This window comes from Sander lucioperca, chromosome 3 (assembly GCF_008315115.2).
Source record: "Sander lucioperca isolate FBNREF2018 chromosome 3, SLUC_FBN_1.2, whole genome shotgun sequence".
Classification (NCBI taxonomy): domain Eukaryota; kingdom Metazoa; phylum Chordata; class Actinopteri; order Perciformes; family Percidae; genus Sander; species Sander lucioperca.
Window position 1 is genome coordinate 31,279,696 of NC_050175.1, and position 12,899 is coordinate 31,292,594.

Sequence of the window (12,899 nt, forward strand, 5' to 3'; positions counted from 1 at the left end):
CTCACCACTAGATGCGACTAGATTCTACATTCTGCTCCTTTAAGTTGGTACACCTTTCTGTTGGTACTCTCTAGTTAATTACATGCCAATTCTCCCAACAGGCTGTTGTAATAGCTGGCTGTAGCTTCGCTGTAAGCTTATGGTTTTGTGGTTGACTCACAATTCTTGACATTCTCCTTTACATCCCAGCTAGATTGGGCCAATAAATAAGGCTTTGTAGGTCTGATACTGTATCTCCAAAGGTCACAGTTAGCGAGTCCTGATGGATGAGCTGGAAGAGCTGGTGTTGTAAAGCTTCAGGTATCAACATTTACAAGATCTTAGGTAATTCCACAGTCCTGTAGAAAATGTTTTCCACAATGATATTTTTTAAAGTGCTATTTTCTCTTCTGTTGTATCTCCTTATGATTTTCCTTTATCTGTAGGGGCTGAGTAGGGAACCTGGCTGTGAGAGACCTACTGCTGCTGAAATCGTAAATCAATGTAATGTTAAAAGTAAAATCCTGTACCCTCAGAGACCGCATGATGGTTTGGGTGCTGGGTTTTTAATGGTTTTAACACCCAATGGCGGGATGACTGATCCATTGCCACTATAAAGAGCCTCCCCTGCAGGTAAACCAGTTTCCATGGACCCAGAACACAGCAAAACACTTTATTTCTAGGGCAGAATAGTGTCTTTTTGTAGTTTTGACTCCTGGTAGGAGATGTGAGGACTTTCTGTGTCCATAATAATGCCTGTTGCACCACAACAGCCCCAAGAGCAACAAGACTAACAATAGTATCTGTGTTGACCATGCTTAGGATAGAAGAAATAACTAGTTTAGTCTATTTATTGGTGAGTCTAATGCTTCATAATGTGGAGAGCATCAAATTGCCACTTTTCTGTAAGTTTTTTTTTTTTATATTCTTTTTTTGGTCTTTTTCCCGCCTTTAATTTGACAGGACAGCTAGGTGAAAAAGGAGAGAGAGAGAGGGAAGACATGCAGGAAATCGTCAACCCGGCCACACAAGTTTGGTACAAACTGATCTACTATTCATCAAAATATAGGATATCTTTAAAAAATACTAACTATTCGGTGGACACATACTAGCAATGGACGCTAAATTTCCTAGAAACTCGCTGTCGAAAAATGCAACTTATGTTTTGCTGTTATTTACACCTCTAAGTTTACTGTTTCTACATCTCCGATAATAAACTTCATCAGCATTAAAAGGCATCAGAGCTTGGAAAGGTTGCTTTTCTTACGGTATCTGAAAAAATGAAAATGTGGATGAGTGGAGAATAAATCTGCATAGGGAATAATGTTTTTCCTTTTTTTTTGGCAAGTTGATTAGGGAAACGCTGTCTGATTTCTGTAGGGGATTACAGCCGTATCTGGTACAGATGTTCCCATCATCTGTGGTAAATGACACTCCCATATATTCAGTGGATGATTTGTAAAATTGTAACAAGGTACATGAGGAGTGAGGTGAGGGGAAAGGGAGGGTCATTGAGATGACTGAGAAACAAGAACATCCACTATAAGGGCAGGGAAATAACTATACCTTTCAGGCACTAACTCATTCATTCAACTATCTTGTATCCTATAGTTGTGTGATAAAATGTTTGTATTGCAGGATGAGATTTTAAATGGGAAAGAAACTGGTCATGGTTAAGGTTTGGGAAATATTGTGGTCACAGGGTACCTTTAAGTCTGGCTTTCCTGGAAAGCTCGCTGTATGTAGACACAGATGTCTCAGTACCTAACCATATCCCCCACAAAATACATTTATCAACCACAAATTTTCTAAATACATTAAAGAGGAAACAACTGCTTTCTACTGTGGATTATGTTAACTGGCAACCTTTTCTGGTCAGGGTGGAGGGTTGGGCATACAAAGCACATACTTTGAAACGAGAGACCAGAGTTTGTGTTCTGTGTGCCACGCATAGTTAGATTTGGACATTAGTCAAAGTTAGCGAACGATCAAGTCAGTGTTGACCTTTTCTGTATTTCACCAAAACCACAATCTTTCCATAGCTTTAATACAATGCATGAATGATGAATGCAATTTTTAGAGGACAGGGTTGTTGTTCCACCAGTCCATTTCCTGAGATAAAGGTACAGACAATGTATATTGCATTGGCTTTTTGTCAAACAAGCAGAAACATTTGCTTTCAGTAAGACGATGGTGCTTACAGCCAGCTGCCTGGAAAAAAAGTCCTACAAATTAACCAACAAAATAAATTTTTAACTGCTACATGACACCTAGAAGCATTTTTGATCTGATATCCCTTATCAGCAGGATAGCATCAGTTTTGGAGCCTGTTAAAACTGTTAGAAATCACTGTTGGAAAAATAAATCTTTTCTTTTTCTTGACCTGACAACAGTATGGTTAAGGCTCAGGCACACAAACAACTTGGTTAGGGTTAGGAAGAGACAATGGTGCATTAAAATAAGTACTTAGTTAAGGTTAGAAAATCATTTTTGTTTTGGTTCAAATGACCCCTTGGTTAAAGGGATACTTTGCGGGCTTTAATCCAGCTCTGTGATATCTTTGTGTTGATGTTTCTGGCACAGAGGGAAGCCAAACACCGTTCATCTAAACACATTGCCCACACTGCCCTGACACAGAGCTGGATTTAAATCAGCAAAATATCTCTTTACGGTTTGACCTTGAAAGGATGACCTTTGTCGTCATGGTTACAATATATACACTTTATTATCACGGTATGATCGTAGTCATGGTTAAAAGAAAAACAAAGTTGACTGTCAGTTGGAAATCTCCTGTAGCAAAGTCGTTTTGTTGACCCTACCTCCTCACAACCTCCTCCCTATGCAGGCTTTGTAGCTCTATAATAACGTCAACTGGCTTCTTCCTTTGCTCCCAATAGACAAGAGTCATAATTCATATGGTCAGTAGAAGGATTTGTCATTTGTAACGTTAACAAATCCCGTTTTAGGGGATTTGCTGAGATGACTGATGCTCTCATTTTTCTTGAGAGGACAGTGACAAAATGAGTCTGATCATTTTATGTTCAAAATCTGTTTCTCTGTCAGCTTGAACAGAGCTGAATACCACACATACTGTACCATACAACATGCACACCTGAAGAGTCAACATCTATAAGAAGTGTCATCTCTTTTTTCAATCAATGCATAAAGCAATATACACATATCCTACAATATTTATACTTTAGTTATTCCAATTTGAGTCAGACAAATTATGAGCATGGATGATAACTGTAGGGCTCACTGAACCAAAAAAATATTTCCCTACAAAGGAAGGAAGACACAATGGGACTCGGAGATACATTTTCAGATATGGGTAGTGATGGCAGTAACTAAACCACTTGTCTAAATGGATGCTCTGGGAGTCCAAGTTAGAGTTTATTAAGCAGCAAACTTGCATGCATACAGTATGAAATCATTTTCTGTCTGACTGCGGCTGCATACTTTTGGAGACTTTCTGAATATAACATTCATACATTATGAAAGTTAAGATTTAATTTGTCCCTAATGACATGTACCTCCAGTATAAGTAGCGCATAAATTATAGCATATTTAAGTCTTACAAGATTAATGGAAAGATATTGACAAATGAAAGGGGGAGATACAGAGACAGAGAGAGATTGAGACTGATGGAAATATTTTTCAGGGAGCTCATTAATTTGGACCGATGGAGTCTAACTGCAGGCTGGTGTAAAAATTAAATATTCCTTACAATTTGAGAAACCCTCAATTTTTCTATCCTTGCTTGCAAATGATTGGTTGAGAAAGCAGATAGGACCACACTTTTTTCTTACTTTGTTGGAACTCTTTTCCAAACCTTTTTCTGTGTCTCACATTATCCTCATTCCAATATTTTTTTATATATTCCTTACCTTTTAATCAGTTTGTTCCTCATGTGTCTATTTCTTCTCATCTGTCTATCTCTTCCTTCTCTTAGTAATGACTTGTTGAAACTGCCCTGACTGTGAAGTGCCCCCCATCTGTGAAAGTGGCATTTTTTGGGCAATATGTAAATAAATGGCTGCCATAACAGGTAGGTTGTAGTGCCTTCTTTCCAATCAGAGAAAAGAGATCTGGAGATCAGGCAAAACATTCACTGGAGACAATAAGCTGTCCTCCCTCTCTTGTTACTCATTCAAATTCCCTCCTCTTGCTCACTTGAAAAATGCAACAAAGAGAAATAAAAATGAATACAATTAAATCACTGTGCAAAATAATTTATATTGGTTTGACAATAAATAGAATTGATGTTGGTTTGACATGAACAATAATTGATGTTGGTTGATTTCACATTACTAAAATGAAAATGGTGACAACCTTTATTTTACCAATTCATCCACCCTTGCTATCTCCGATTATTTTTCCAATTACTGTCATGTAAAATTGGCTCTGACAGCTTCCCTCTCTGTATACCTTAGTTATCACTGGCTGACTATTGTACAGTCCAGCTTCAACACAAACTGACACATTTAACAGCCTGTGGGGCATGGGCAGTTCAGCTTTCAACATCAGTGTGAGTGAAAAAAAATACTATCCTTTGTGGAAATGTGTTTTTTTATGTTTAATGTGAAGATCAAATTAGGCATTCTGTTGTTTAGTTGTGCCCAGTCACGTGCAAGTGGTCATTTAGATTTTTCCACATCTTAACTTTTTCCCCCTATTCAGCGCTCTTCTTCTTACTACTTATAACTGCTTCACTGACTTGTCTGTTGCACCTTCACCCTATGCACTCAAGTGCATGTCTCATTTTTTCACTACACATCTCTAAAATGGATGTTTTAAGGTCATCAGAACAAGACAGCACACTGAGTTCATTACTCTGGTGCTTAATGCTTTCAAGCAGCAAATAGTGTATGTGTTGAGTTCTTCACGATAAATGACGTTTTCTTCGCTCTCACTTTCCATTTTCTTGTGACAATAAAGTCTCATTTATATTTATGTCCGTATTCATCCTCTGCCTTCACAAATGCCCAATTGTTGAAAAGGAAACGATTCAATTACTGGCCATAGTTGTTAAAGCAATGAAACTGCCACAGTCAAAAGTGTCTGTACAAATCAGGATGAAGGCTGTAAAGATGCAAACAGGGCTCATATAGACACTGTTCTAAAGCTCCGCCTCTGCACAGGCCACGAGATCATAAGATCACAGTGCTACATTTCTGCCCGACATACGCGTGGGAACATGTTTTCGCTAAAGGGTGGTGCTGTGCACATGACTTTGTATCATGTACACATGCTTAAAGGAGCTACAGAAAAACTGCTCAGACGTACTTATGATGGTTCTATTAGCTCCCTCGTCTCAGACACAATTTCTCTCTGGACTGCATGTGTGGTGAATGAATGGTGTCAGAAATCCAGTTGTCTTCACTGAAGCCACTCACATGCCCTAGGCAAATCATACTTTCGCTCCTCATCCGCTCATTAACTGCCATAAAACTCCATCCCGATGGCTCTGCCACCGCATTGGAAGTCCCTAGTGTCCAAGTAGGTTAATTTTATGGATCTAAAAAGCAGCTCTTTAACTGTCCTGGCAATTTTCTGGTCTTTCTCAGCCTGTTCAGCCATAGTTTAGCCCTCACCTGACGTGATGATAAGAGCTGTCTGCATGTAAATTTGTTAAATGTGACAAAACAATGGCAACCTTTTTAATCATTAAAGCAAAACAGTAACAACATAACTTTGTGGTACTACAATCTGCACTAGCTGCAGCCTAAGTGCAAAGGTCTTTGTTTTTTAAAATAACTTTGTGCACATTCTTCCCATCCGGCGGTATTTTCAGCGGCACAAGAGCAATCCCGGAAGTGGAACGTCGTGGATATAGACTAGTTTAACCCTAAGCCTCAGTACTTGTTCCAACCCTTACCTAGATTGTGCCTGCACCTCTTGTTTTCAAAACTGCATTCATATGAAGCTTACAATCATGTGCACCGAGTTGGCACCTGCAACTGGAAAATAACATTTAGAAAATGTGAAACATTTTGATCCTTGTGCAGTGTTCATTTTGTAGACTTTTTTTTTTATTCCTTCATGCCTACCTTCCACATATTTGTCTGTCTGTTGGTGCTCTTTTCTTGGGCAAAATAACTAACAATTCATAAAAGAGCAGCAATTCACAACAATGTGTAGAGCTGTTTTTGAACTAATCGTTTTTCTGTTTATTTCAGATTAGTGCATTTATACTCACACCACCAATATGCTGGCAGGGTCTAATTAGCTTCACTAGATAAATGAATTAAAATAGTTTCCTAAGGGCTGTATAAATAAGAGGAAAGTCTTATTGCTTGAGCTGTTATGGGTTACAAGTTTGATTTATAATACGCCTTTTATTTTCAGAATTGCACCTCCACTCCTTGAATCCAGTCATATGTAATAATGACCAAGCCTTTCCTTAGTGATGTACTTAGAACTCATTTTCCTCTTTTGTGTCCCACACACTCCTCTCGAATTTTTACAATTTCTTATTTACACTGTTTTTTTTTCGTTTTTTTACTGGCATGCTGTAAGTAGTTTGTCTTGCCATGTCCCTTAGTGTCTCCACTCATTATGAGTGTCTTACATGGTCTTTCGCACTCTCAATCCTTTTCCCCCATCTCACCCTCTCTGTTCTTTCTTTTCTTCCTCACCACAGTTGCAGTGCCTGTCTTTTGCTCTCTGTATCCCTGTCACATGTTTATGATGTGACACAATGCCATTTTTGTGAATAAGAAGTAAGTGAATGGATATATTTTAATTTTTAATGTCATACAGCATTATGCTGTATATTGGTTTGCTGTGGAGATAATACTGTAAGGGTGTGTATGATTATTGTAGAAGAAGCTTCATTTAACACGAATGTCATCTAACATTCTATGAATGACAAGGAAACATACAATGGGTGAGAGGCTATACACACCATGGACAGGTCACCATTGTGTGTGTATGTCTCAGTTATCACTCTAATACTGTTAAATAATATTTTTATTTTCATTCTTGTATGAATTGATACAGCCTTTAAAGAGCACTGTACCTAATACAAACAACAAACAACATGGAGTGTTAAAGAAAAACAAAACAAAACAATTTGACAAAAATGTGTTTCAATTGAAATATGTGGATGATGAAAATACATTATAAAATATAAAATACACAATAAATCAATGATTAAAATGTGATTATTTATGCAATGAAACCCCGAAATAATACAACAAAATATCTCATGCCATTAAAAACTCTGAGCTGCTGGTGTCCCTATTTAAAAATTCAGGGGATCAAGTTTTAAGATTCATTCTCCAGGGACCTTGACTTATCTGTGCTGAATTTAATTTGCAATCCATCCAACAATTGTCGATATCTCACTTAAAATCAAAAAGGTCAACCTCATTGTGGTACTGGGGGAAATGTAAGGGGATTACCAAATCATTAAGAATCATCCTTTGGAGACTGTCTGCACAGAATTTTAGGGCAAAGAAATTGTTGCATGTGAATGTAATTTGTAACAAAGAAGGTAAACCTTTTCACATTTGATGATTACTTTGACTATTTTGCACATCAATCAAATGAAAGAAGTCCTTTACTATCTCATATTTCTTTAATTACTACTACACCATACAAAGCAATCTAATCTAGTTCAATGTCAATCATTTTCTAAATTTAAATGTGAAAGGCAAATATTTTCACAGTGCTATTGTATTTAAAGCTGTGATGCTGTTTGTATTACAGTCAATGTAGAAGGAACCTGTATACGTGTGACCTGAGGTCCAGATATAAAGTTTCATTTAAGTCTTTATTTTGTTCTGTTCAATGCCATTTACAATAATTTTACAATCTCATCTAAGGCCTGCTATATGGTACCTGGGAAACTCACAGAAGTGTTTGGCAGTCTACAGACGATAGAAAGAAAGATAGTTGTATATCAGTTGGCTGGAAAATGTGAGAAGCTGAACAAAGGCATTATTTCCTGTGGTTAAATGTCATACTTTTAAGGGTTTTTTTTAAACAGTCGACTTTTAAAGCAGATCTTAAGGCTATGTCTCTTTTTAACTGTCAAGGACTCTTCTGGCTGGCTTTTTGAAGCCTTTCAAAAACATCAAGCGAAAGAGCCTCACCAAGGTTATCACAGCTGCATCCAGTTGAACCTATTAGCCTTGTTAAGTAGCTTCAGTGTTCAGGGCCTACAGGCAAACAGACCTATGTATATTTGCAATACAAAAGCACTATAGGATTGTTGACTAGATATACTGTATAACACCAATTCAGAGGCTGGAGAACTGTTCAATGAAATTTAAAGCAGATTACGTTAACTAGTAACACCTTTATTTAGTGTGAAGAGAGGGTAGGCTTTCAATAGACAACATATGTGATCAATAAAGGTTGTTTAATGGAAGTCAGCAGAACTGCTGTGGCATTTTTTTTTCTTTCTAAATTGCGTGCATGCTGTTTCTGTATGTCCTAATGTTTTCACCAGAAGCTGACCTGTTCTTATGCCACTACACATGGGAATTTTATTGAATACACTGCACATAATACATTACAAGTAACCCTAACTATTCTTAAATGTTAATGGTATCTAATGGTTTGGAATAAAATCTCTTGCAAAATACTATCCAAATTAATGCAATGTAGTTCTGGGTGGAATGGTGGCTCAGGTCCTGTGTTCAAATCTTTTTGCATGAGTTTGCATGTTCCCTTAGAGTCTGCATGGATTTCTTCATGCAGTCCAGAGACTACTGTAGCAGGTTTGTTTGATTTGTCTGTAGGTGTGAGTGCATTTGTCTCTTCGTGTAGATCTATGTGTTAGCCTTGTGATAGACTGTAGACCTATATAGTGTGTAACCCACCTCTCACCCATTGCATGCTGGGATAGGCTTTAACCCCCCATGACCCTGGACAGGATAAGCGGTTTAGAAAATAAATGGATGGATGGTTTGAAAAGTCATTGCTAGAGAAAAAATCCACAAAAACTGAAATTTTATTGTGCTTTTCCCTGGCATGAATTCAAGACAAAGACATCCTGCCAGGGTTATTACTTTATCTTAAACCAACCCATGATGGTCTGGAAATATTGTCTACTGATTCCAAGATTACAAGTTGTCAAGGCTTATCTCTTTACAAGGTTCACTTTCCCCACAACCCTAACTTTGTCCATCACAATTTTTCTGTAACCACTTAAAGACATAATATGTAGTGGTACGCTAACATTTTGCAAACACACAGCGTTCAAAAGTCTGGCTCAACGGCCAGAGAGAGAGAGAGAGAGAGAGAGAGAGAGAGAGAGAGACACACACACAGATAGAGAGAGAGAGATAGATAGAGATAGAGAGAAAGAGATCTTTTATATAAATTGTTTCCAGTGTTGGAAAGGATACTTTCAAAACGTATTACGTTACAGAATACATAGCCAAAAATTTAATTTGTAATGTATTCTGTTACATTACTTCCACATTGAATTGCATGTTATAAGTGTAGGAATGCGGCCATCAAATCCTGCTTACTAAACAGGCCTATTCTCGTGTATTCTTCTGTTGCAACTGGCTGAATGTGTACCTGAACAAGCAGATAGATTGTTATATTTTTAGTCCCGAACTGCATACTACAAAAATCTAACCGCAGTCTAAGCAACCACGAGCTAACTTTAGCTAAAGTTGCAGTATAGCATTGTCAAATAAATTTTGCTAGCTTAGAATAAATGCTTTGGAAATAATAAGATCATAGCTGTAAAAACACGTTTATACTGTTTTAACCCTCACAGACATTCCTGACAAGCTGCATATGTTGGTTAGTTTAACTTACAGCACCCAACTCCTGTGCCATGTTTAGCCCTGATAAAACGTAGCAACATGTTTTTTAAACTGAAACATGGGTGTGTTGAACACACTGTTGTGTACGCAAGCGCTGTGTCTTTTTATTACCACAGGTTTACACACGTCTCTGCTGATTGGGTATCACCTGTGACACAGCCAATAAAGGAGAGACACATGCACCAAACGAGAAAAAAACTGCATTCCGTTTCACACCGTTCCGAGGAAACATATCGGTCAACCATGAAACCGTAGTAAAATGGTGCACACCGTTTTGAGATTGAACGTGTCCCAGTTCTTCTATTGGCCTATTGAAGTTCGCCAATTGGCTAGACTGGCAGTTGGTTTTTGAACCTGGATTAGTAAAGCCAGTTAGTAAAGTAAGATAAGAGGAACCTTTATTGATCACGAGAGGGGAAATATGATTGATGCAGCAGCAATAGTACAGATAAATAGAAAGTAAAATAAATAAATAAATAATACAATTTGAAAAAAATAAAAACTAACAAACTAAGTAAAGTTAGAGCCAGTAAGTTTGTTTTGAAGTCTTCTTTTTTCTTAGATAAAAGCAATAAAAACATATTTTAATGCAGAAAACTGTGAAACTGACCTATAGGTTAAAAATAAAAATGCAGGTTGCATTAAATAGACTACTTTCAAAACAAATTGTTGCTGTGGAAAGCAATGGTTGGGAAGCAATATGTTTTTTGTATAGGGGCAAAGCTGAGGCAAACTACACACATACAAAACATTGTGAGAGTGAAAAACAGCACAACTCAGCTCAGAGGTTATTCAAAATGAGGCAGGAGCAGAATAAACTTGTAAAAGAAGAGCAGCAAGAAAAGAAAATGAAAACAGAAAAAGTGTCAGTGAAACAGTAAAGTAGTAGAAGGATCAAAAGGCAAGGAAGCGCAATAAGTACATAGATTTGAAAAATGAGTGGACAGGCAATGGCTTTCTAGATATCTTGATGCTAAATAAGAAGTAGAAAATGAGGTACACAATGCAGAAAATATTATTAGAATTGGGAGTGTGACAAAAGTGTAAAGAAGAGGATTGAATCCATTCTTGAAGATGACAAAAGCTGCACATTTTGCCGGTTGGGGATGAGAGTCTACAAGTGTACCATCATGATGCCGTTGGAATGACAATGAAACAATGAAAAATGCAGCCCCTTTCAGAAATGCCAATAAGGTACTTGACATAAACAGTGGAGCAGAATAAATCCCATTTAAAAGGCAGACAAGGAGATTGAAAGGACATGGAGAAAAACTAGGTGAGCTTTGAAGTTAAGAATTACTCTATTTCCAGGAAGCTTTTTGAAGAGCTTCTGTTTTTCCCCATATACAGCATATTACATTTTTACAAAAAAATGTAGCACATTTTACCATTTCACAAAGCGGTGGTTAAAGGTACCCTGGCTAGGGTAACCATATTGTATAAAACATCTGTATTACAAGAAACAAAAATCTTGATCTACAGTCAAAGGCTGTCAAGAGAACTCTACACATCTGTAAACCTCAAATATGTGCATAAACTAAATTTAGTGGTACCTAAAGAGATGTAGGGAGCGCTCCATCAGACATTTGGGAAAATTGCAACAACAAGTAAAGAACTGTCTCAATATGCATTTTCTCTAATGGCATATTAGCTCTGAGCTCTGAAGTCTTAAAGTGACTCACATATCTTCTCCCTACACTTTCAATGGCTAGTAATGTTTAATGCCATCTACTGTGATGCTTATTAAAGCACTGAAGTAAAAGCACACCTGCTGTAGGCACTGGATTGTGAGTAGAAGTCAGAGGAAAGAGAGCCACACACATGCAGTACTTTGATGCAATGTATTTTATCTATATTCTATTAATTAACATTTTTGTTTTATCAAAGGTCTGCAAATTTGCTACGGCTAGAAGTCCTATTGCATTGGTTGTACTTTACCTTGACAAATCCCTTTTCACGACAGTTGTGACCTTATGGAGACAACTATATCTGATATATCTGAAGTTTTCTCTTTGGGAAATATATCTCCTATTTCATGATGAAGGAATAAACATTTTAGATTTTTGAGCTTTATAACACAAAACACACAAGCGTTGTTTCATGTTCTAGCACTCGTAATGTCAGGATGATATTGCTTGTCAGTGCCTTCCAAAACATTAACACATTACCATTACAATAATTATATTGTCAGACTCGCGATGTACAGTAACAAAAAAAAGATGAATGTAGCAGAACCAGAGTTATTGTCTTTTTATTTCATGCATTGAAATCAATGTCACAGCCAGGAGCCTACATTGCCCACAATGTAGTCTCACATTTCCAGACCTATCTCCACAGCGCTGTGGTGTAAGGTCTAGGTACACTACACATACTTTCTGGGAGAAAAAAACGATCTGGGTTGTTTGAATTTCTTTAAACTAGGGCTGTCAAACAATAATTTTTTTTTAATCGTGATTAATCGCTGAATTTCTATAGTTAATCGCGATTAATCGCATATTTTATCACATGATTAAAATTCTATTATTTTGCATTTCAGAACAGTTTTTAAGTACATATTAACAATCGAAAGCAATTCTTACCAGTGTATCTTGATTGGGAATCAAATGAATGCAAAGAAAGTTACTTTATGAACTTGATTTTAATATTTGTAATTATTTATTTAGTGTAAACAAAAGAAAAATGTGTGAATGTGTCATTATTGCACAATTCCTCCAAGTACCTAACTAAAAAACAAAAAATCCCTATCCTTACTAGAGTCAATATAGTGTTTAGTAACTCTAAACTCGGCAACGAGACAGGTCAGAACATGCCAACCGTAGTAGCCTACTTCTTTAAGACCCGAGTTCTCTACGATGCTGACAGGTCTGCAGTTAGTTGCCACCCGTTTCGCAAGAGCTGTAGTAATTTTTGGGATTTGGTTTCATCCACAGGTCGGCTAGTAGCATGCCGGTCAATGCTACAATTAACTGACAACATAAGTTATACGAGTTACAGTTCTCAAGGACGCACGCACACACGGACGCGACAGCACAGTCTCTTTTTCCTTTCTCTCAACTTTTCCGCCGTGTGTCGTGCGTACCCGCTCGCGGTGTGAACTGTACTACTGTGCTTAGCTCCGTAGGTGGTAGC